Source organism: Orcinus orca, chromosome 2 (genome assembly GCF_937001465.1).
Source record: "Orcinus orca chromosome 2, mOrcOrc1.1, whole genome shotgun sequence".
Taxonomy (NCBI): domain Eukaryota; kingdom Metazoa; phylum Chordata; class Mammalia; order Artiodactyla; family Delphinidae; genus Orcinus; species Orcinus orca.
In genome coordinates this window covers 130217122-130244442 of record NC_064560.1, presented here as the reverse complement: position 1 = coordinate 130244442, position 27321 = coordinate 130217122, and the positions used below count along the sequence as shown (strand labels likewise).

General features: G+C 36.7%; 1 long non-coding RNA gene across 1 annotated transcript; it reads right to left on the bottom strand.

Annotated features, from left to right (window-relative positions):
* Positions 1-269: 269 nt before the first annotated feature.
* Positions 270-26870, bottom strand: LOC125963459 (uncharacterized). Its single transcript, XR_007475487.1, has 3 exons — positions 26780-26870; positions 997-1187; positions 270-349 (listed from the first exon to the last, which is right to left on the bottom strand). It is a non-coding gene; the product is annotated as an uncharacterized LOC125963459 (long non-coding RNA).
* Between the last annotated feature and the right edge of the window lie 451 nt (positions 26871-27321).

Below are 27321 nucleotides of genomic sequence, written 5' to 3'. Positions count from 1 at the left end.
ATTTCTGCCCCAACCCAGCAAACCCTTATTTAAAAGTGTTTCTTTAGATCGGAGGTTGATTGACCATAGCCCATATGTCAAATCAAGACTCTCACCTGCTTTTGTCAATTTTTTTTTTTATTGGAGCACAGGTAGGTCCATTCACTTACATATTGTCCATGGCTATTTTCATGCTACAACTTCAAAGCTGAGTAGTCACTACAGACACCATACAGCAGTCTGAAAAGGTTAAAATATTTACTATCTGGCCCATTACCAAAAATGTTAGCTGACCTGTACTTTAGATCCTGTTTGAAAATGGAATAGTCTCTTCTTTAATTCATTTCACCTTATTAATGATTACATACACCTAAAAGAAACCAGTTGACACATCATTCTGTCTAGAAAACTCCTTAGTCAAATATACAAGTTCATTAGATATATTTTCTATCTTTCGTATTGCCACACGTTACAGCATTGTCAAATATTCTGCCTCTACATCATAGGGCAAAAACTCACCTTTGCTCCAGGCTCGAATAACTATTTCCTCACTGTCTGACCAGCCTCTATTGACTATCTCCTTGAGGCTCTTCTGTCCTATACCCACTGCCTAGACCCAAAGCCAATGGCACATTTTAGATTTTTGTTATGGCAGCACCTTACTTCTAGGTACCAATTTCTATTTTGGTTATCTATTGCTGCAAAACAAACCATTCCAAAACTTAATGGTTTAAAATAACAATCATTTTATTGTCTTTAATGATTCTATATGTTAAACTGGGTCAGGTGACCTCTTCTGCTCCTCATTTCAGCCAGTGCTGCAATCATCTGGGCATTCAACTGAACAGTAAATGCTTAAGATGAATACATTAGTTATTTATCACTGTGTAATATATAACACATATATATGTATATATAACATAAGCTGTGAAGTGTCATATATAACTTAATAGCTTAAGACAACAAAAATGTATTATCTCACAGTTTTTGTGGGTCAGGAATCTGGGAGCAGCTTACTTGGGTGGTTCTGACTCAGGGTCTCTCCTGAGGTTGCAGTCAAGATGTTGGCTGAATTGCACTCATCTGAAATTTGGTAAATCTACTTCATGTATTTGTAGGCAGGGCTCAGCTCTTCACCACAAAGGCCTCTCCATAGGCTGCCTGAGTGTCGTCATGACATTGGCAGCTGGCTTCCTCAAGTGAGTGATCTGAAAGAGGGCCTCCACATGAAAACCACAGTACAGTTACAATCTAATCTTGGGAATTATATATTATCACTTCTGTGGTATTCAGTTGGTCATACAAACCAACACTGATATAATGTAGGACTATACAAGGATGTGAATAATGGGAAGTGGCCTTCATTGGGTTCCATACTGGAGAATGGCTACCACAATGACTCACTCACATGGCCATCAATTAGTGTTTAATGTAGCTAGAGTGCCTCAGTTCTCATTTTTGTGGTTCCTCCATCTGCACTGAGCTTCTCACAGCATGGAGGCTGAGTTCCAGGAGGCAAGTAAAAGCCTCCCGTTCTCTAAAGCCTGGGCTGGGAAATCCCAGAATGTTCTTCTGCTACATTCTATTTGTAAAAGCTAGTCATAGGCCAGTTTAGATTCAAGGGAAGCAGAATTAAGCTCCATCTCTCGATATGAAGAGTGTGATGTATGTACAAGGAAGGGAGGAATTGTTAGGGGACACCTTTGAAGATTACCTAACATTGGAAATGAATACCAAATGTCATTCTGCTCCTGCCCTCTAACCTATTGTAGGAACTTCCCATTTTCCCCTCCAAAAGACAGAGCGGCAATTTTGTCCATTGAACTAATCCCTAGATGTCAGTCTTCTGGGACTCAGAAAGGATTTCGAAGGAGTTAAAATAAAACCAGAAGAGCAAATAGAAAATACCCACTACAGTTCTGAAATATGTTATAAATACTCCCAGGGGAATTATATTTTCAGCCCCCAAAAATGATACAATTAAAAGGTTTTCAATTAACTATAAAAGTAGCTGAGTGAACAGGATGATTTTTATAACCAGTTCCTTCCTTTTGGTCTGGCCAATTGCAAGTACAGAAGTTCTTCATTTTGAAAATTTAACTCTATGTGCTACAAAAGTTGGAAATCATGTAAGTCTGGCTGACTATTCAAATATTCATTCCTATTTGAGAAGGGTTTAGAATAAAAGTAGATGCTCTTACTGTGACCCCCCTGTGTTAGTATCTATGTTAACACAGCTAGAGCAAACAGCCACATTTTATATCTTTTCTTTATGATTAGTAACCTACTTTCAGTTCAGCTCTACATTCTAACTCCTTGCTAGCAAACCCTTCCAGCCTGCCCAGTTAATCTGCAACTTCTCTTTGTAGAGACAGGGCCCTATGACTATACACCTGGCTTTGACTTAGGGCCCGTATGAACATGGATGGCTTTCCTTGATGTTAAATGTAGCCATTTTCTAGATACTACTATTAGAGTGTTTCCATCCATTGATCACACCCCAGAGATAGTGTTGTTAACTCAGATCCTACCTGATATTGTCATGTTGCCTCAGACATTGTATCTGTGGTCACTCACATTAGAGTCAGTCCTCTAACCCCTGTTTCATTCAGGCCTGACTTAATCTCCTCTCTTTAATGACCTGCCTTTGAAGAAAGCACTGTACTAGATGGCATGCACTTTAGAAAAGTGGAAAACTGGTAATTTAGCTGTGTTTTTATGGAAGTGACAATATTTTTTCACGACCATTTGAAAAACTAATGTTGTATGGATGGTTACCTGTCATCTTCAAAAGTTAACACCGAAAGCTAGCAGCATGGCATTTTGACATTTAGTGCTAACATCTTAAGTAAGAAGGTTGCATTTTTGTACTCTGTTCAAAACACTCTTCCTATGGATTTGTATGCCCCTGACAGACGTTTTCATCTTATAAAAAGCACTATTAAATTGTTTTCATAGTTTGGTATGTGTTTGAACTTTCAGCTTTCAAAAATCTGTCTAATTGCTATCATTTCTTATCTCTTCCATTAAGCTAAATGTTTCACGTCATCACTTATAACCAAGCCAGTGATGATCTGGTTGCCAATATTTCCATTACTCATTCAAGAACCTCCATTAGTCAGAAACTTAGGTGAATTTTCAATATATTATTTTCAAAGGTACTATCATACTTTAATACAGGATATGGTACTATTTCAGGTGCAATGTGTTTTGTAAACATTAATCTTCAAATAAACTGGTATATCACTGCTATTCCATAAACATAAAATGGAAATAGAGCTAATAAGTGAACTGCCCAAGATCTCACAAAAATCAAAGCAAAATTAGGATATCATCAATTTCATCTCTGTCTGTGTCCTTGGATTATAAAATCAGACTTTTCTTAAGGAGTTTTGTAGGCCACTTATCAAAATATGATTCAAGCTATTTTATGGGCCATTGTGTATCAGGATTATTATTGATGGCTTTAAAATAGTTTTGTCTGCAAAGTATAGAACATATAGAAAGAGTATATAAATTGTATAAGGACAGATTACAGTATAATAATAACATAAACACCCACATATCCATCACTCAGTTTAGGAAATAGAATATTACCAGTTTAAAGCCCTCTATTGTACCTCCTTGAGTACATTTTGCTTTCTCTTCCACTACCCAGAGAAAACCACTAACCTGAAGTTTGTATTAAATATTTCCTAGGTTTCTTTATATTTTTATAACCTATGCATGAATTCTAACACAATATACGACTTCGATGAACTCTTCACACTTCGCATTTAACATAAATGGAATCTTACTGTTAGCTATTCTGACTTGCTTCTTACACTGAGCAATATAATTTGTGATTTATCTATATTGATGTATGTGGCTATGTTTCATTAAATTTCTCTGCTCTATAGGATTCAGCTGTATAATATATTACAGTTTATTTTTATAGTTGATAGATATTCTATTTTTTCCAGTATTTTGATACTACTGCAGTGCTCTTGTAAAGCATTGTTCTAAATGATTTCTTTGTGCACAGTCAAAAGGGCAAATGCCAGCTACTCGAAATCCTAGCTAATAAATACAGGCATGTTCAACTTTATTTAGTAATACTATAGCAGTCATAAGGTGCTAGAACAACGGCCAAAATTTTAGTGGTTAAAACATCAAAGGTTTATTAGTTGCCCGTGTTATGTGTTCATCTTAGATAGGGGTCAGGTGATGAGAGTCTTCCACATCATCCTTCCTTAGGGAATACTACCAGTCAACATGGAAGAGGGGGAAAACCTTGGCCAATCACTTACAGGTCTTGAAGCCTCCCACTTTGAAATGATATGGGTTACATAGCTTAACTTCAAGGGGGTGTTACAATTTTAGCACATGCCCAGGAGAAGAATAAGAAATATCTGTGAATGTCTTCTAATGATGACTCCACACTATTTTCAAAGTGATTGTTCCAATGTTCACACCTACAAGAGATAATGAGAGTTCTGCCAAATTTGATATTGTCAGATATTAAGACTTTTTAATCTTATGGATATGATCAATCTCACTGTGGTTTTAATTCACATCCTCCTGATTAATAATGAGATTGAGCATCTTTTCATAACTATATGTGTTTTGTACTTACCCCAAATTCTTCTTTTATAAAATTACTCATTATTTTGTCCATTTTTCTATTGAGTAATCCAGGGGTTTTTATATGGTGATTTGGAGGAGAATTTACATAATCTGGATACTAATCATTTATTGGCTTTACGTGTTGCAAATATTTTCTTAAACTCTGTGGCTTGTATTTTCACCCTCTTTAAAGTGTGTTTTCATGAACAGACTTTTTAAAATCATCTTTATTGGAGTATAATTGCTTTACAATGGCGTGTTAGGTTCTGCTTTATAACAAAATGAATCAGCTATACATATACATATATCCCCATATCTCCTACCTCTTGTGTCTCCCTCCCACCCTCCCTATCCCACGCCTCTAGGTGGTCACAAAGCACCGAGCTGATCTCCCTGTGCTATGCAGCTGCTTCCTACTAGCTATCTATTTTACATTTGGTAGTATATATATGTCCATGCCACTATCTCACTTTGTCCCTGCTTACCCTTTTCCATCCCCATGTCCTCATGTCCATTCTCTACATCTGTGTCTTTATTTCTGTCCTGCCCTTAGGTTCTTCAGAACCATTTCTTTCTTTTTTTTTTAGATTCCATATATGTGTTAGCATACGGTATTTATTTTTCTCTTTCTAACTTACTTCACTCTATGACAGTCTCTAGGTCCATCCACCTCACTACAAATAACTCAATTTCATTTCTTTTTATGGCTGAGTAATATTCCATTGTATATATTGCCACATCTTCTTTATCCATTCATCTGAACAGATATTTTTAATCCAGTCAAATTTATTAATCTTTTATTTTATTGTTTGTTTTTCATGTCTTATTTAGGAAATCTTCTCCTACCTAAAGAAATAAAGATACTCTTCTATATTATCTTCTTAATGATTTATGGTTTTATCTCTCATCTACAAGCCTTTCATCCACTTGGAATTGATTTTCATGTATACTGTGATGTAGAGCACAATTTTTACTTTGTTATTTCCATATGTATAGTTGTATATGAGTCAGGGTAGATTATCGGTGGCTCACAGCCAGGGGGGATTTTGCTCCCTAGAGGACATTTGACAATATCTGGAAATAATTATGTTTGTCACAAAAGGAAAGAGAGTGCTTCTCGCATTGAATGAATAGATGCCAGGGATGCTGATTAAAAAATCCTACAATTCACAAGACAGCCCCCTACATCAAAGAATTATCCATCTCATCATCAACAGTGCTGAGGTTGAGAAACTCTGGATTAGATTATCCCCTGGTAACAAAAAAACCCAAAATCTTTTGACAATAAAGGTTATTTCTCCCTCACAATCATGTCAGTTGAGGGTTGACTGATCCTGTGTCTCCCTATATGGATCATTGCCAATCTCATAGCAGACGGGAAAAGGGAATGCAGTCATAATGTGTATGCAATAGCTCTACCAGAGCTATCACACATATCTTCTTCTCAAATTTTTTGGCTAAAATCAATGGTCTAGGTTTCCACTTTAAGGAGCTAGGAAAACAAAGCAAGTTAAACCCAAACTCAATAAAAGAAAGGAGATAATAAAGATAAGAATGGACTCAATGAAATGAGGAAGGCAAATTGTTACAACTGCTACAGAGAACTGTATGGAGGTTCCTTACAAAAACTAAAAATAAAGCTACCATGTGATCCAGCAATCCCACTCCTGGGCATATAACCAGAGAAAACCATAATTCGAAAAGATATGTGGGTATCTGGTAAATGAGGTCAAAAAGTGGGGGAGGTCAGGCTAGAGAATGAAGAACAAGAAGAAGGAGGTAAAAATGGAACAATGAGGTGAGTATAATAAATAGGGATGAGAAGGGACTGAAAACAGCACAAAGAAGAAAACAATAGACATTTTGTTGACTCCTTTGCAAAGGAGACTTATTTGCAAAAAGAAGAAATCAATTCACCGTTTCCTCATAGATGAAGTTGTAGCTTTGGGAATATTATTGGGGACAAGGCTTGACCCTAAAGTCCTGGGAGTTGTATACTTGTTTTAAGGCAATTTATTCCTTTGAGAATACTAATTACTAGAGTCTTGCAGTGGTTTTATTGCTCTCTTTAAAGGTTCTGCCATGATACACATAACTAATAGTGACATATAAATATTAATACATGGGTACTGATTAGCAAATCTATAAAGTATGTTAGCAATTAGTTTACATGAATATCTCTTGATGTTTCTGAGACTTCACACATATGATATTTTAGTGCTTCTTACTATATATTGAGAGCATTAAAAATGATTAAAGAAGACAACTTTGGTGATAAAAACAACTTTTGTGTGTTGTATCTGTTTATTTTTTATTTTGTGGTGAAAATTAAATCATTAATTAAATATTTATTGAGTATATACTATGTGCTAAGCTTTGAGTTGGGTACAAAGAAAGGAAATGATCTTTTTTCCTATGGAACAAACAGTTTTATTAGGGAAATTAAATTTACGTATCATACATGATAGAAAATACGTGCAAAGAGAAAAATGTAGGTGAAGAGAGACTTTAAGAGATGCAATGTTTATATATAGCTCTGGGTTCAAAAAAGGCATCCTTGAGGTAGAGGGTTGAGCTGCTTGGAAGGTAAGATTGTAAATGGGATAATAATAGCTGACATTTATTCAGTATTTACTAAGTAATGGGATACCTTTCTAAGTACTAATTTTGAGGGGTGGGATTTCAAGTGATGTTTAAAACTATTTTTATTGAAGTATAGTTGATTTACAATGTTGTATTACTTTCTAGTACACAGCAAAGTGATTCAGTTATATATGTATATACTCTTTTTCATAATCTTTTCCATTATGGCTTATTACAGGATATTGAATATAGTCCCCTGTGCTATACAGTAGGGAGAAAACATTTGCAAATGATGTGAACAGGAAGGGCTTCATTTCTAAAATATACAAACAGCTCATACAACTCATTGACAACAACAACAAAAAAAACCCAACCCAATAAAAAAGTGAGCAGAAGACCTAAATAGACATTTCTCCAAAGAAGGCATCCTGATGGCCAACAGGCACATGAAAAAATGCTCAACTTCACTAATTATTAAAGGAAATGCAAATTCAAATTATAATCGGGTATCACCTCACAAGAGTCAGAATGTCCATCATTAAAAAGTCTACAAATAATAAATGCTGGAGAGGGTGTGAAGAAAAGGGAACTCTCCTACATTGTTGGTGGGAATGTAAATTGGATCAACCACTATCGAAAACAGTATGGAGGTTCCTTAACAAACTAAAAATAGAGTTACCATATGATCCTGCAATCCCACTCCTGGGTGTATATCTGAAGAAAACTCTACTTTGAAAAGATACATGTACACCAATGTTCATAGAAACATTATTCACAATAGTCAAAACATGGAAGCAACCTAAGTGCCCACCAACAGATGAATGGATAAAGAAGGTGTGATATATACACACACACACACACACACACATATATATATATAATGGAATACTACTCAGCCATTAAAAAGAATGAAATAATGCCACTTGCAGCAACATGGATGGGCTCAGACATTATCATACTAAGTGAAGTAAGTCAGAAGAAGACAAATATCGTATGATATCACTCATATGTGGAATCTAAAATATGATCTAAATGAACTTATTTACAAAACAGAAAGAGACTCACAGACATAGAAAACAAACTTATAGTTACCAAAGGGGAATGGAGGTAGGGAGGAACAAACCAGGAGCTGGGATTAGCAGATACAAACTACTATATATAAAATAGATAAACAAAACAAACTTCACGGACAATCTGCTTTCAGGGAACTGCAAAATGGGTCATAAGGCAGGAAGCTTTTATAGAATAAAGGATAAAGAACAAGGAACAGAAAATTGGAAAATATCTGATTGGCTGGGGCTACATAGCCTTCTTTGGGGTGAGAAGGACCTGGGTTGGATTGGCGTTTAGGGACTGGCTGACTGGATATACTGTGTTTCTGTTCAAGTGGAGCATTTACAGGGAAATAAAAGTTATCTAAGTTTTGGTTTGCCCACGTAGCACAGTGGGGAGGAGCAGGAGCGGCTCTAACTATATATATATATTTTTAAAATATTGACATATGTCGTGAATTTTTAAATTTATTTATTTATGGCTGTGTTGGGTCTTCGTTTCTGTGCGAGGGCTTTCTCTAGTTGCAGCAAGTGGGGGTCGCTTCATCGCGGTGCACAGGCCTCTCACTATCGCGGCCTCTCTTGTTGCGGAACACAGGCTCCAGACGTGCAGGCTCAGTAGTTGTGGCTCACGGGCCTAGTTGCTCCGCGGCATGTGGGATCTTCCCGGACCAGGGCTCGAACCCGTGTTCACTGCATTGGCAGGCAGATTCTCAACCACTGAGCCACCAGGGAAGCCCGGCTCTAACTATGGAGCTTAGGATTTATTTCAACAACAGTAACTGCTATTTTTGAAATTTTATTTGTGTTCTAAGTACACTATTTGTAAAAAATATTTTACAACTTCATCCTGTTTTAACTATAAGAGTAGCATCTGTGTGAATATAGTTTCTTATTCTACATGGACCATAGAACAACATAGTAAATAGTACTAAATCTATCAGTTCACCAAATGTAGACTTAGCTTTAAGATATTGAGAAGCATGCATCTGAAAATAGTAAAATAAGGGCTACGCATTGTAACGTGGCTGGCTTAAATGTAGCATAAACCTTGCAAATTTGACTCCTCCTGAGTAGTCTGCATCTGTCTTCATTAGAGTGAATGTATATCCCCAAACTTCTGAGTTCTTACATATAAAGGATAAAATTGATAGCTAATTAAATAGTAGCAGTGATTCATTTAAAAAATATTTATCAGACATATATTCTGGCCATGAATTGTGCTGAGAATTTAAAATGCAATGATGACCTAGCCAGACATAAGCCCTGGTACCTTGGATTTCATAATCTCATAGTGCACATGAATTTGAATGTCTAACATATTTTCTGTGAAGCACTCTAAAACCACCTGTACTATATCCACTGGCCAGGCCAATGTCACTTTTTGATGGTACTTTTATCAGAGCTAAACTGCATGAAAGAAGCAGCCTTATAAGTTGCTATACGGAAGCGATTTTCACGTTTTCACAGATCTTTGGGAACATCTCAAGATGTCTTGTTATCTCTAGCATCACCATCAAATTCTCAAAACAAAATAAAACAGAATTAACAAACAAACAATGAAACCTAGTAACACTAATTATCTATGCCAAGTGGCTTATTCGGAAGGCTGGGAAGTACATGCTGTAATATAAAACAAAAAACATTTTTGTGACTTTTGGGTAATGCAACTCCAAAAAGCTTGGAATGTCTACCTTAAGGTCTCTATCTTTATTTTCTTCTTCTACATAAACTTCCATGGACACAACACATTATTTCCTATTCTATCATTCATCTGAGACTTCCTAGCGGAAAGAGCACAAATATGGCTGAGGCGTCAAGATAATTTCCTGCTTCAATTGGTTCAAGATTTCTCTTTCAGAATTAAATACTTTTTAAGAAGAGAGGGAAAAAAAGGAAAAGTAATCACTAGCTTTTAAGTGAAATGTTTACTAATCCTGTAAGTATTTTGCTTATGCTAATTGGTTATTGAACAATATTTTGCAAACTGTGTGCCTTCCAGTATTTTGCCTAAGAGGAAGGATTCTGCATCCATTTGATTAGAATTTTTGAGCTTTTAAATATTTTCATCACTACAAAGCCATGTTAAGGAAAATATATCAGATGCCAAATCTTAATACACTGGTGACTGGCAATACTTGCCTTTGTGTCGTCACATTAATTTTTTTGGTGTTGCTTTAGCAAAAAGCTTTTTCTGGGATCTTTGAAATATAAATGTATAAAGCTATAAAGTTATAAAATTAAAATTTTCTATTATAAAAAATTATAAAATTGGCAGAGATGTATTTTTTAAAATATATATTATTAACAGTTGCAACTTGTCTTTGTAAATCAAAATTTTCTTGATAGTTTGCTACCAAAAAAATAAATAAATCAGATGCTAAGGCTGTTATTTACAAAAACTAATTTCAAATCTATATATCATCAAATTAATTTTATCCATAATTAATTTTTAAATAAATGTAAATTTAATTCATATATTAGTCAGTTTATATTAATATAAGGCCTTTTTTCTTCCATTTTATAAAAAGATTTTTATTTTTATTGGGAAAAGTAGTCCACTTAAAACCACAACATATATGTGTGTGTTTGGCTTAGCTTTTATTTTCATTGTTGGGTTATCTGAGTATCTTTATTTGTCAGAGTGGAATATTTAAGAACTATTTATAACTACTATTTAATGGTACTTATGAGGTTGTAATGAAGATATTATGTCCATTGAATTGATATTTAAATTTATTTGTCAGAGTGGAATATTTAAGAACTATTTATAACTACTATTTAATGGTACTTATGAGGTTGTAATGAAGATATTATGTCCATTGAATTGATATTTAAATTCAACTGGAAAAATTACATTAGTAATTTTTTTCTGTATTTTCTCTGAAGAATATGTAACTCAATGCCTGTCTATATTTGAACATTATGCCAATCAAATGTTGATGTGTACTCACTTCAGAAGGCTTGACGAAAACCATGTTAAATTTGGATGACAAGAAATCCAAATCCTTTGTTATAAATCCAGAGGAAAAGTTTATTTGAAAATAAAATACAATATTGAATGAAATCAATGTTAACAATCCTATCAAATGGGGGTAAACACATTGGTTGAAATCCCAGGCAGATAACATGATGAGTGAAGTGGTCCAGTACAAGTGTGAATGAGGGAATCAGGGCAATGCCTTGAGCCCATGTCCTACCTAAAAAGGACAATTGCTATTTAGCTTTGGCCAGTAGTTACTACATGTGAGTGTGGGACTAGAGTTACCAGATTATGTAATTTTTCAAAAGGACACTGAAAAACATATTTTTAAAAAACATGGAAACTATTTTTAAATGTTGGCCCCCAAAATAAGAGCACAGTGCTGGCAAAATAAAACAAGGTAGTTAGTCTATAACCTCCCAACTATGTAAATCAAGCTCAATTATTTAAAATAATTTTCTTTTTGTATGAATCACAGGGACATATATGAGTCTGCATTATGAAAGAATAATTCATTATTTAAAACTATGTAAAGAATTCAGGCTCACACATAATATGTAAAGTCACTTAAGCACTTACATATTTTTTGAAAATATATATTTCAGTGCATTTTATTCTTCTTCCTTTGACTACTAACAATATATTAAAAAGCTATAAGTAAATATTCCCTCCAAAAGTAATAGCTTTAAACTTAATTAACTGTTTAACTCCTTAGAAAAGGATTAAAGAAGACATTTCCTTGAGTCCTTAACCATATTTCATACTGTTTTCAAATTAACCTTACAGAAAGTCAGAACTACAAGGATTCTTGAAAATTATTTAATAAAATCCTTTATGTTATGTATGAATAAGGTCCAGAAAGGAGAAGTGCTTGTCCTTCTGCTATATCACAGAAATAGCTAACCACAGAACTGATAAGCCAAATAGCATAAAGTTAAGAAGTAACAGTTAATATTCCAAATTAAGTTTATGAAAAGAATTACAAGATAGCATGTGAGAAAATACATCATATGTAGTAAGCTAGAATATAAAATGTACAACTGGTATAGATACTGACATGAGTAAATTTTACTAGGAGGTCTAACTAAATAGCCTTACTGTTACTTTTAATGTACATTCATTAATATTTTTATGGTTGGTAAAGCAGTTTTCAAGCTGTTAACTAAGAATGAAAGAACTCTGGATGGGTATCATTTGTGAGCATTTGGGGGGATTTTCAAAGAGGCTTGTGCCAGTGGACAGAGCTGGTGTCCTGAGCCTTAATAGTAATTAAACTTACTATCTGTCATTCATCTTTGCTTTGCAAATAAGCTGAGAAATCAGAGATTTCTCATTGACAAAAAAATAGGAATTTAGTGGGCAGTTCAATAGAAAAAGGGTTTTAGAAAGTGTAAAAGATGAAAACTCTGCTTCTGTCAGAAGAGCTGACAGGATTCAGACAGGTTTCAGCAGGGAATGATGGCATTTTCTATCAGAACCACAGGGACTGGATACTAATGTAGCCAGTGTGAATTTGCTCCACATACTAAGTAGCATGCTTTATTTGTTCTAAAAACAAACTACACCATATTCCAAATCTCCACCATCTAGAGTGGTAAAAAATTATATTTCTTGTATTTAATAAATGGGGTTATTTTCTTCCCTAGAAATATCCAAAGACCTGGAAGAGGTATAGTTGGTCCAGAAATGGAATGGTGGCAGGGAGGTGGTCGTTATGGCAGTTATTATCTCCTTATGCTCCATGATGCCTTTATTGCAGTTCATCTTCTGCTCTATGTAGGGCACTGATTCACTGACAGGCTCAATAATCCTCCCCTGGTGATGCCACTCACTGAGTGCAAGCTTGGCCTCAAAGACCTATAACGCTGCCTTCTAGGCTGCAATGCTAAGTGGTTTGTTTTTCACATCACTCAGCCATTCCCCATTAATGTTAGCTGCATGCAAGTGGACTCTGACATTTTATAATTCTGTCTCTCAGGTAGAATCACTTCCCCCTTCTCAATTCTCAGTACTGACATCTCTCTCCTTCTTCTGGATGAGCCACTCATGCCTCAAAAACTCTTGGGTGGGGTTTTTCCTCCAGATAATAGCTCAATAACTCCTAACACACAAATTCAGGTAAAGGAACTAAGTTTCACTTAAAGTAGAACTAACTTCATAGCCAGTCAGTAAAAATGATTCAGCAAAGGATAAGCCAAATAGGTGAAAGATAAAGACGTGTGATGATTGGGTCAGGGGTAGAGTGGAAGATTGTATTAATAAAATAAGCAATTGAAATCCTTGGGATTGGTTAGGGGATTATGTCTCAGCTCACATGATGGGTTGAAGTTAAAAGTTCTAGCTTGGGACTGGAGTTGGGGATGAAGACCTGAAAATAAACCTGTAAATGAAATTGAGAAATGTATTACCTAGCTGAGGGGGTATTCCAAATCTATCTCCAGCTAACAATACCTGGGTAAGCATGCCACCTTGGCATATTTGAAGTAAGAAAAAGGGAAGCAAGCCTTGGTGTTCCATAAACATATGCCAACTAAACCAATTTATGGCTAAGTTTCCATAAAGTTTCAGTTGTTAGTATACAGGGAATGGATTAAACTTTTATTTTTCTATGCTTCTTGTTTTTTTCTTTTCTTAGTTTCCAAATAAACTTTATTAGAAAAATTCCAATTCTTCCTCAGTTTAACAGGGAAAATGTTTTATTAGACCAATGCCAAGGCATAAAGGAAATCTGAGTGTTTATGAAGCTTAGCATGGTGGTGTTACTATTCATTTTGGCTTAACATTATAAGAAGAGCTAGTGGAGCAGAGAAGTGAAAATGCATAATGAGAAAATTTGGAACAGTTAAAATATTTACCCTTTAGCACCACAGGTTTTTCTGTCATGGGGGTAGTAGGGCTTCTGGAGAATGGAGGATGTAGAGAGTATATAAAATTATATATCATAATCCTAGTTAGTGTGTGAGTACCAGGCATTTTGAAGGCCCTGTAACATACTATTGATAGGGATATTGATAACTATGTTCAATCTAAAAGAGAATCTTATCATCTCCTTCCTTATGTTTGTCCTCCTTCTTTACCTCCTTCTCAGGTAACAATAAATAGACTTACCTAAATTTTTTTTTTTTTTTGTTGTTGTACGCGGGCCTCTCACTGCTGTGGCTTCTCCTGTCGCGGAGCACAGGCTCCGGACGCGCAGGCCCAGCGGCCATGGCCCACGGGCCCAGCCGCTCCGCGGCATGTGGAATCCTCCCGGACCGGGGCACGAACCCGCGTCCCCTGCACCGGCAGGCGGACTCCCAACCACTGCGCCACCAGGGAAGCCCCGACTTACCTAAATTTTAATTAAGAAATAGAGTATTGTTAATATTTAGGTCATTGGGAAGTTATAACTATAACCCTCTGACTTCTGATACCTTCCATGATACATGACAGGCAAAGTTAACATTGTGCTGGGACACTGGATTTCCACACAAAAAAGAATGAAGTTGGAATCCTATCTCATACCATATACAAAATTAACTCAAAATGGATCAGTAGCCTAGATATAAGAGCTAAAACCATAAAACTCCTAGAAGAAAACATAGAAGTAAATCTTCATGACTTTAAATTTGCAATGAATTCTTAGAAATGACACCAAAAGAAGAAACAAGAAAAAATAGATAAGTTGGACTTCATCAAAATTTAAAACTTTTGTGTATCAAAGCACAGTATCAATAAAATGAAGACAAGTTACAAAATGGGAAAAATATTTGTAAATCATGTATCAGATAAAGGACTAGTATGCAGAATATATAAAGAACATCTACTACTGAACAACAGAAAGATAACCCAATTTAAAACTGGGCAAAGTAGTTGAATATACATTTTTTCAAAGACAATTATAAAGGCTACGACCAGTGTAAAATGCATAATTTCTGAAAGGAACTGTGATATACTTTTTATTTTTTTATTTATTTAGTTTTTTAAATAGGTAAGATGGAGTTATCATTAAGAAGAAATTTTTTAAAAAAATTTATTTATCTATTTATTTTTGGCTGCGTTGGGTCTTTGTTGCTGCGTGCAGGCTTTCTCTAGTTGCGGCAAGCAGGGGCCACTCTTCATTGCGGTGCGCGAGCTTCTCATCACGGTGGCTTTTCTTGTTGCGGAGCATGGGCTCTAGGTGCGTGGGCTTCAGTAGTTGTGGCTCACGTATCCTAGAACACAGGCTCAGCAGTTGTGGTGCACGGGCCTGGTGGCTCTGTGGCATGTGGGATCTTCCCAGACCAGGGCTCGAACCCATGTCCCCTACATTGGCAGGCAGATTCTTAACCACTGTGCCACCAGGGAAGCCCTATATTTTTATTAAATAATATTTTTGACAGGAATTAAAAGCTAAACAGAAGTATACTGTGTGTGAGGTGTGTGTGTGTGTGGGGGTGTATGTGTGTGTATTCTTTCTTCTATCATTGTAGAACAGCCAGATAAATACAGTAAACATGTTCTCATCGAACATATAGGCTATATACTTTATGTTAAATGAGAACATGTTTATTATATTTTCAGTATAATCTTTTTGAGGTTCATCTCCATTGTAGCATGTATAAACACTTCTTTTTATGGTTAAGTAATATTCTATTCTATGACTGTACCATGTATTTTATCCCTTCATTAGTTGATGGAGATTTGAGTTGCTTCCAGTGTTTGGCTACTGTGAATAATGCTGCTATTAGCATTCATGTAAAAGTATTTGTTTGAACTTATGGTTACCGGGGGGAAAAAAGGGGAGGGATAAATTAGGAGATTGGGATTGACATATACACACTACTATATATAAAATAGATAACTAATAAGGACCTACTGTATAGCACAGGGAACTCTACTCAATATTCTGTAATGACCTATATGGGAAAAGAATATAAAAAAGAGTGGACACATGTATATGTATAACTGATTTACTTTGCTGTACACCTGAAACTAACACAACACTGTAAATCAACTATACTCCAATAAACACTGAAAAAAATAGAAGTATTTGTTTGAAACCTGTTTTCAATTCTTTTGGGTAAGTATGTAACCTATGAGTGGAATTTCTGGGTTATATAGGAATTCCATATTTAGCTTTTTTTGAGAAACACCAAACAGGGTGGCTAAAGTTCACAGAGTGTCACATTGCTGAGAGAAAAGAGCTTCACAGAGATAAAACTTTGGAAATATGAATGGGTCCCCGTGAGTCTTCAGCTGAGTACTAATCATCTCATGCAGTGGAGGAAACTACCTAAAGATTAGAGGTAACAGTACTTGGTGCTCACTCAGAGCTAGAAATACTTCCTGTCCCCTCTACTCAAAATGGAAAACCTCATAATTCACTCTGCTAGAGTACTAAGAGTGTTTTGCCTCAGTTGTGGGGCAAGATTAGCCCTGGATTATAAGGTGACCTCACCCCATCTCATAAGCTTAAAGCAAGACCGCAAATATCAAACTGTTTCCAGAAGCCACATTAAAGAACAAAGGTCAAGAATATTTGTAGAAACACAAAAATATCCAGCATACAATGTAAAATTAACAATGCCTGACATACTGTAAAAATAATCAGACATGTAGAAAGGTGGGACAATATGATTCATATTGAGGAGAAAAAGCAAACAACCAAAACCGTATCAGAGGGACTTCCCTGGTGGCGCAGTGGTTAAGAATCCGCCTGCCAACGCAGGGGGCGCGGTTTCGAGCCCTGGTCCAGGAAGATCCCACATGCCACGGAGCAACTAAGCCCGTGCACCACAACAACTGAACCTGCGCTCTAGAGCCCGCGAGCCACAACTACTGAGTCTGCATGCCACATCTACTGAAGCCCACGTGCCTAGAGCCTGTGCTCCGCAACAAGAGACACCACTGCAATGAGAAGCCTGCAGACTGCAACGAAAAGTAGCCCCCGTTCACCGCAACTAGAGAAAGCCCGCACACAGTAATGAAGACCCAACACAGCCAAAAATAAATAAATTAATTAATTAAAAAAAAAAGTAAGTGGAGCTCAATTAAAAAAATATATCAGAAATTACAAAGGATAGAATCAATAAAGATATTAAAACAATTATTGTAACTGTCTCCCATATATTCAAGAATCTACAGGATTTATTCAACATAATAAGTGGATTCTTGGAAGATATAAAAAAGACCCAAAATTAACTTTCAGAGATGAAAACTTCAACATCGGAGACAGGAAGCCTCCTTAACTTTTACTGGATCTGTATAAATGGAAAATTCTAAGTTTAGTGATCAGAAGTCTGATCTGAATCACCAAAATAGAGTCATGGCCCCTGAATCAAATTCTAGTCCTGAATCAATTTACAAATCCTAGAAGGGGACCTTGAGAAAGGATCTTGCTATATTATGAAAATTTTATACTGTGTGACAATGAGCTCCTACCCATGGTATTTCCTGGTCTTATATTATCATTATGAAGCAGCTGGCTTAATAGGACTGTGGATTGCTCTTTTGATGACTCAGTTATGGTGCCAGGTAGGTGGCAATACCTTGTGAGATTGAGACAATGTCCTCTAGGATGTGCTCAATGCTTTAAATCAACCTCTAACATATGGTGCTATTTCTCCCATCACCAGGATTTACAAATCCTTACATTGTAAATCCAAGAGCTGGAAATGAGAGCCGCTCCTCTCACATTGCCTCTAGTCATCTTGGCTAGCAAAATGTTTCTTTCCCATTCCCATGACTTTAGGGTATGTTGGCCTAGAGGTCATAGTTTCAAAACAAGGAATGCATCCCCCAGGGGACACAATAAATATTCCATTGAACTGGAAGTGGCTGCCATCTGGCCACTGTGGGCTCTTCAAGCCTCTGAATCAACAGAAAAAGAAAGGAGTTATGCTGGCTGCAGTGATCAGTCCTGGCTATCAAGGAAAATAGGGTGCTATTGCACAATGAGGGTAAAGTAGATTCTGTCTGAAATACAGGAGATCCCCTAGGGCAGCAGTCCCCAACCTTTTTGGCACCAGGGACCGGTTTCATGGAAAACAATTTTTCCACGGATAGGGCAGGGTTGGGGAATGGTTCAAGCGGTGATGCCAGCGATGGGCAGCGATGGGGAGCAGCAGATGAAAATTGCTCGCTCACCGCTCACCTCCTGCTGTGCGGCCCAGGTTCCGGAGGCTGGGGACTCCTGCCCTAGGGCATCTCTTTGTATGCCTATGTACTTTGATTAAAGTCAGTGGAAAACTATGACAACTCCATTCAGGTAGGATTTCTAATAGCCCAGATCCTTCAGAAATTAAGGTTTGGGTCATCCCACTTGGCAAAGAACCACAACCAGCTGAGGTGCTTGCTGAGGGCAAAGGGAATATGGAAAGAGTAGTGGAAGAAGGAAATGAAAGAAGGTAGTGGAAGAAATACCAGCTATGATAATGTGACCATTTGCAGAAAGGAAGACAATAATCATTATGAGTATTTCTTTACTATTTTCATGCGAATATTTGTATATGTATTAAATATTTTTGTTTTATTACCTCTGTCATCCTCTTATCATGTAACATGTGTTAATAACAATTAACTTTATATTTCAATATTTAAATTATAGGATATCACAGGAGACGTGTGAACATCACCCGAAGATTTTGTATCCTCTCCTGGGGAAAGGGTTAGCATTTTTCAGTTTTACGTGGGATAGTTCATTCTATCATGTCATTAAGTTCATTATGTTAGTCAGAAGTATGATTTTACTATTTTTATTTAGTGATTAAATATGGTTTAAAGAGATGTATATGGGTGCCAAGTTGACAAACAGTGGCCTGTGATGGCTGTGTGATATGACGGCAGTCTAGTATGTTTCTAGTTAGAGTGGTCTACAAGGGAGATTCTCTTGTGAGAGTTGGAGAACAGAAGGGAGGCAGCAGACATTTTGTTGCATACATAAAACCTCTCCTAGTTATTCAATCAAACAATAGGTTCTGCTGTGAAGGAATTTTGAGATGCAATTAAAGTTCCAATTTTGAGTAAATCAAAAGGGAGGTTATTCTGGGTGGACCTGAAAATCAGGTGGTAGTCATTAAAGCAACCATGTCTCTGAAAATCTGAGACTCCAAGCACGGTTGGGCCTGCAATTGTTCTCTCTTCCCTCTGTGTCTTTCCTTCCTGACTGTCCATCTATGGGCTTCGGGCTTGCTTAACCAGAGTCAATTCCCTTATTATCACTATATATCTAGACAGTACCTACATCTATATATGTGTGTGCATGTATACATACCCGTGTGTGTGTGTGTGTGTGTGTGTGTGTGTGTGTGTGTGTGTGTGTGTATAAATTTAAAAAGTATATATCCTAGTGGTCTGCTTCTCTGGTTGAAACCTGACTGATAGAGATTAAAAGAGATTTGAGAGACATGAACCAGTAACAGTATATTTATCTGGGTTGAGGTTTGAACAAAATGTTAAAAACTTTTTAAGACTATTGAGGAAATTTAAACACAGACCAGATATTGGACAATATTAAGAAGTTCGTGTCAATTATTTTCAATGTAATGATGATATTTTAGATATTTTAAAAAGCCTATAATATTTTCAAAATAAAAATGGTATGATAGTTTGTTTCAAATTATCCCAAGGGACAGGTTATAAATGAAACAATATTGGTCATGAGTTTACAGTTTTGAAGGTAGGTGTATGGTACATGGGATTCATTATACTATTTTATCTCCTTTTGAATACATTTCAAAGTTTCCATAATAAGAAGGTAAGATAAAAAAATTAAAAGCCCAAAAATACTTAACCTTGAGAAGAAAAGGCTAAGTAAAGGCAAATTTTGCATTTACTAATTTTTCTACCCCACTACAGACATTAGGTAGAACTGCAATATCCAGCCTCTTCTGTCTCCCTCTTTCTATCACACACACACACACACACACACACACACACACACACACACACTCACATACCCTCTTTCTATACCATATGCACATAAACATCCATACATAAAATGTAGGTTTTAATAAGAAAGCTCTATATACTCTTAGTTATATGAAATGACACATGTATAAAAGAATTTAGAATTACGTGATGTCAATTAAACACTTCTGACCTACCACAGAAATGCTTACATAGTGAAACCAAAAGATTAAATAGCAAGGCAGAATCTACAGATGAGTACGGTAATGTAATTTTTTAAAATATATAAGGATGTCAATTTTTTTGTACTTATGAACACAAACAACACTGTTATAAGACAAACAGAACTTTAAATTATTTGACCTATAACAAACAGTGGAAATAGCAAATAGAAAGAAGGCTTTCCAGAAACATTAAAAGCTTGTTTGGAAGTCAAGAAGGACTATGGCTTATTTGAGCAGCAAGAAGTAAACAGACAGGAAATCTGAACAATCCATAATGTAAGCAATTCCCTGATGCTACCTGTGGGTCCAGTGGTTTATCATTTGAAGTTGTATTTTATTATATTTATGATGTCTCATTTATTATTTCTTCATTCACTTCATCTTGTTACATACAGTACCTTCTAATGAAGGAGTAATCCTATCAAAATGATAGATTCCATGTTAAAATGTGAAAAGATACATTAAAAAATTCTATTCTAGGGCTTCCCTGGTGGCGCAGTGGTTGAGAGTCCGCCTGCCGATGCAGGGGACTCGGGTTCATGCCCCGGTCCGGGAAGATCCCACATGCTGTGGAGCGGCTGGGCCCGTGAGCCATGGCCGCTGAGCCTGCGCGTCCGGAGCCTGTGCTCCGCAACGGGAGAGGCCACAGCAGTGAGAGGCTCGCGTACTGCAAAAAATAATAAATAAATAAATAAAATTCTAATCTACTCCTTTCTACCTCTGTTCTTAATCTTTGGCCTTAGCTCTAGCTAATAAAAGTATAGATAGGGAATAAAACATCATGGAGGGTAGAGGATGTGAGAATGTGCTAATTTATTACACCACAATATAATATATGATTGACCTATGATAAACATTTCTACTATTACACATGGGGAAGTTGTTATTTAAAGGAATTTGATGAATAAAAAAGACTTTATGGTTTATAACTGGCAGGGCTAAAACAAAAAGTCAAAGCTCTTGAGTATTATTAGGGTGACCATATAATTTATTGTCCAAATTGGGAAAATCCTGAGGGTAACTGATAATTGCTCTGGGACATCTGGCACAAGCCAAGAACATCTTGGTCAAATGAAGACTCAGGATCACTCTAGACATTATCAGAATAAAATATAATGTATGTGTACTTGAAGATATTTTATGGAAGCAACAGATAAGTGATTTAAACTTAGTTGATAAAACATATGAGTACTACTCAACTATCGCTTCTTTAGTTTACTTTTATAGCTCTTTTTTTCTTATTCTTTTTTTTTTGCTCTGTCTTAACAACTTTATCATTTACTTTTTTCACCCCAGCAATTTTTCACATCTAAATGGCTTAAAAGATGAAACTTCACAATTTGAATTATTGTCTCAAGAAAATATTTTCAACTATAGATTTTAGTGAATTATTATTTTTAAATGCAAAAATATAGGGAACAAATGTATTAAATATATTCTTTACAGTATCAAAATTGTTTTCCTTGGTATATTATTTTGCAGTGCACCTAAAGTACATCTTCAAAATGTGTATTATTAACTGATTTTAAAATGCATCTTAAAGCACACAATACGTACTTTGATTTTGATAATTTTCTTTGTATGATTCTATGAATGGTAGCAAACATACTAATATAGAAATTTGTTTTTGGAGACTTACAGAGCATTTTCCAATTCTATTTTATAGATGAGGAAACTGAAACTCAGAGCAGGTAAATGAGTTACTGTACGTAACAAAGTTAGTAAGTTTAAGAGTCAGAACCAGATTATCAGTTCAAGGTTCTTTTTGTTGTTTGTTTTTAACTTTTTATTTTAAAATAAGTTTAGTCTTAAAGAAGAGTTGCAAAGATAGAAGTTCCCCAATACTTTCCCCCAGGTTCCCCTAAGGTTAACCTTTTACATATCCATGTTCCAATTATCACAAGGCTCTTTTTATCACACTGTGGAAAGTGTTATTTATTGTCTAAACATGCATTTCATAATATACCCAATGATAAAGAAATTAGGATTTTTTTAAATAATATTAACATATCTCATTATCTATTAGGATGACACATTTGCAACTGGAATATTGAGGTTTGGGGACTTTTTGGAATAATGCTAATAACACATTTATGTCTCTATATAAATTAGTGTGAGCTTTCATAGACTGTTTCATAAACATATCCACGACAGTGAATTTATACTATTAGATACATAAACATAAAACCTGTTTGAATTTTTGAGATAAGTTTCAATAAATCATTTTTTTTTTTTTTGCGGTATGCGGGCCTCTCACTGTTGTGGCCTCTCCCCTTGTGGAGCACAGGCTCCGGACGCGCAGGCTCAGTGGCCATGGCTCACGGGCCCAGCCGCTCCGCGGCATGTGGGATCTTCCCGCACTGGGACACGAACCCGTGTCCCCTGCATCGGCAGGCGGACTCTCAACCACTGCGCCACCAGGGAAGCCCAATAAATCATTTTTTAAGAAGTACAATCTTAGAAAAATACTTTTAATCAATGTCTATTTATAGAACTTGTTATATAAGATCTGGGATATAGGATTAGGTGATACACTTTTTGGTATGTATTTTCTCCTATTTTCTTTGTGCTGCATTGAGTGAAAAAAGGATCAGAATAGGTATATTGATTCTGTCTAAAAAACTAAAAACGCGGTTTTTAAAAACATAGAAAAAATTAGTTGGGTTGTTGACAAGCTATTCTTGGTTACAATATTTGGATTGTGAAAACTGTAAAACTTTTTAGTACTTTAAGCTTTCCAAATTTTTTCGTATTTATTTGATCTTTCCCAACAGTACTTTGCAGTAACAGGCTTCTCATTTTCCTTTTTCCTAATTTCATTTTGATACTAGTAGCAAACTGTTACTGCCCTACCCATGTCTCCTTGTCTACCATTTCAGAGCACACTGGCCTGATTTTCCATATTGGTGGGGGATATTCCACAGCATTTCCAGCCTCTGTAAGGGCAGAACAGCCTCCAGCCTCCATAGAAAGTCCTCAGAAAAAGATGCAGCTCTAGCAGTTGGAAGATTGGCCAGCATGCATTGAATAGACTTCGACCAATGACTAAAGGGAGGTGGTGTATATTTATACCTGTTTTCTCACGCTTTGGGTGGGATAATTCTAAGGCTACTATTTTAAATGGTTTTCCAGGAAATCCCAGTGAGATTAAGCTGTTTACTCACAGTGATAATTTGCCTGGGAATTCACACCCTTCATTGCCTCCCTTCCATTCCCTGTCTCACTTCCCCAAGATGCTACTGTGTTTTCTGAAATCACTTCCAAAATAAACTACTTGCACTTGAATCCTTAACTCAGGATCTGCTTCTAATAGAACATAAACTCAGAAAATATATTCCCAAAGCACAGGCTGCAGAGAAACACTCAGTATTTATGTTGTTTAGTAACAGAACTGATTTTAGGACAGGTAGGAGCATGGAGACACAGAAAATAGGTTTGGGGATATTTGTGGATATCAACTATCTGTGCTTTCTCTAGAAAGCCAATCATTATTACTGAAAATATATTATCTTTTGTTACTCAGACTAAAATTTAGGAAGGAAAAGAATACCTAATGAAAGCCAATAAAGACTAGGGATTTTGTTCTTCAGATTAATATCATTTTCTATCATAGTTTCTTATGTTCATAAGTCATCAACTAATTGGCAAGGAAAAGCACACAAATTCTATTATGTCAAGGTGTTAAAATATTATTAAATTTGCAGTGCCAATTGCTTGGTTAATTAAAAAATAAACGATTTCTTTTCAAAGAATTAAAAGGTCAAGTGTTTCTATTATATTTTTTGAAAAGTTCATTCAGTTTATTTGTAGCGTAAGATGTATAACATGCTGTAATAATAATATAGCATGCTGTATAGCAGCTTATTAATGAACTGGAAGCTGCTTTACCTTTTTTTTCCTTCAGTTTTATTAGCTGGTACAAATGCAGAAGACAACAGGTAAAATGTTTATCTGTTTAATCAGAATGGTAGAGGTATATGCAGTGAGAAATGGAGAAGTATAATTTTTTTTCAAAAGACAATGAAATATACTAGGGAATAGAGCCTTAATTGGAATGTATTCTCTGATAATCTTCATTGACCAAATCAGCTCAGAGCTGACTGATCCATAGATGTTTGACCAGGTCAGAGGCTTAGGATAGCCTCTGTAATTGCTGGCATATCATAGCTTGGTTACTATTAGGTATACTATCCATATTAAAAATCTTATCTTCTGCTTCTGGGTCCCATGCAGTGGCGAATAGTATTTAAATATTAAGTCTAAAGAAGGAATAAGAGAAGGGTCAAATAAATACCATAAGAATACAGTGTCATGACTATTTCAGTAAGCTTATGTGTATAAGGCAATTTAATTTAGAAAGCTCATTTTGAACCTAACTTACACATGGCAATGACAAATATTTTCTAAACTATTTTAGAAATAGTTTACTTATTTTTAGAAATTTGTGAACCTCAGGTTTTCCAGTTCTAAAACGTAGTCTTTCCCCAATTTAAAACTACATTCTATTGAGTACTTTGCCCAGGCTTTAATGTAATATAGCTTTGAACTATCTTTGTCTTTGAATTATTTTTGTCCCTTGTCTTTTACTGTTTCAAAACAAACTAGTTGCAAATCCCAGCCCTTTTCTAATTTTTCATTTTTGAAAAATATGTCCTTACATATTTTTCACAGACTACTTTGTACAAGGTCTGGCATCAGCCTTTTCTCTATCTTGACTACCACAGACTTATTCCAAACCTCATTTTTTTCTCATCATAGCTTCCCCTTTTGTAAAAAAAAAAAAAAAAAAAATCCAATTCCATGTAAAAATCCTCTTTATATTTGGTCATGAAGGCTACATTGTGGTTTCCTATTACATCATACATCAGATCAAAATTCTGAACTTCGGTTCACAGACCTTTACCAATATGTACTAACTTACCTGCTTTCCCTTTCTTTCAGCTCTCAGCTTATCTTCTTCCCTGACTTGAGGCAAATGTGCTTTTCATATTCCAGATGAATTTTTATTCCCAAATAAATGTTATTCTCTTCCTCATTCAGCAGAGTGTCATCTATCTTTCATTACTTAAAAGCACCAGAAATCCCAATGCCTCCTAGATGCTCCTTCCAATAAAGCACACTAAGAGTAGAGTTAGTATTCTTTTCCATTCCCTTCTCTATCTACCAGGAATTAAAATTTATCCTATTATTCTGAGGTTACTGCCTCAGCTATGCAAGTATTCTTGGTTAGAATACTACAGAATTCCAGTGAAGTTCTTTCTATGCTAGCTTAATACTAAAGCCATTTTCATGTTGAAGTGCTGTTGTAGAAATGTATAGGTAAGGAGCATCTTTGTTCTAGAAATCTAGTGAATATGTTCATACGTTTTTACATCTTACAACACATCGCCATGACATTATCTCATTTGACTCAAGAATTTCGGGAGGTAGAGTTGAGGTCCCTTTTTTAAGTGGGAGGGAACCTGAGGCTCCAGTGTACTGCAGTATTCAAGAGGACAGACTTTGTAATCAAGACAACCTCAGTTTGATTACGACAGTGTTTACACCAGTGTGACTTCGGGAAAATTATTAATATCTCTAAACCCAAACTGCCTCATAAAGTGCGGACAGTAATAACTACATGATATACAGCATGTAAAAAGCACCACATGTGAAGCGGATTGCCTGGCACACGGTAAGCACTTAATACATATAGCAACATGTTAAGGGATTGCCCGAGACATACTTTTAGAATATGCCCGCAAGGACTCGAAACCAAGATTTTGAATTCCAAAGCCCATGCATTTCCACTATCACTGCCTCCTAGCACACTGATTTAATTAAACTACTAACTTGATGGATGACCTTGAGCAAAATACTTTACTGAGTCAGTTTACTCAACTGTAAACGGAGTCTTTTCAGACTTTCAGCGTCTACTCCAAATACGTATTTTTTTTCCTGTAGTGTTCTAGGTTGTGGTTCAGGTTCGTTATATATCCAAGATCTGTATAATCATAAGCTGTGCACATTGCACTGAATTTTACTCGTATATTCATAGTTCGTTCAGTATGTAGTTTTGGATACACACTCAGCTGTTGCCTGTCTTTAGTCCGCTTCTCGGCGCCTCGTGAAGGGGATGCCCATACCTAGCTTTATTTATTTATATGCTGGCTTGTTTCCGAAAGGATTTAAGGCAGCGAGTGACACTTTAAGTTCCCTAACGAAGTCACACAGTGCGAGTAATACTCTTTTGATGAAATCTCCCGTAGAACCGCCCTTGAGTGAGATGCTAACTAATGTCTTTTACCTAACTCTTAAAAATAAAGACTGATGTACCCAGCTAGAAGTCCTGGAAGCATACAGTTAAGGTTTTTTCCTCAGCCTTGACGCTGTCCCACCCTTCGTCAACGGTCACTCGAATGCCCTTCTCAGACTAGCCAAAACTGTCGCCGCTCCAGTCCCGGCTGGAGAGAGATCCCACCCCGCCCCTTCACTCCCTCTCATACCCAAGTTTCCCGATTGGGAAGGGGCCTGAAGAGCCTTTCTCACGTTTCCATATTATTGGCTGGCACGGCTGTCAGTAATATCTACTTCCCGCCTTCCAGCCTAGCGGGTTTCTTGGACCCCTCGGTTTCTGCGACTAGCCGCTTACGTTTGCCTGAGCCGTGTTGCCGGGGACCCGTGACCTTTCACCCCCTCCCTTCCCACAGGAGCGCCCCGGCCCCCGGCCCCGCCCCCGCCGCCGGCGCTCGCCCCCGCGCACGCTCTCAGCCCGCGCGCGCTCACTCCCGCGCAGACACGCACACTCTCGCTCCCCGCACTGGCCACCCCCCCGCCCCCGCCCCCGCAGGCTGAGACTTCGGCGTCGGGAGGCGGCGGCGGCGGCGCTGCTGAGAGGCAGGGACCCGAGCTCGAAGTGTGTGGGAGTCTGCGAACTCAACCCCTCACTACCCTCCCCTCGCAGCCATCCCCCTCCCTCCCCGCCAGCCCCCCCCCCCCCCACAAGCGGGAGAAATAATGAGCGAGACCGGGCGGCAGCAGCAGCAGC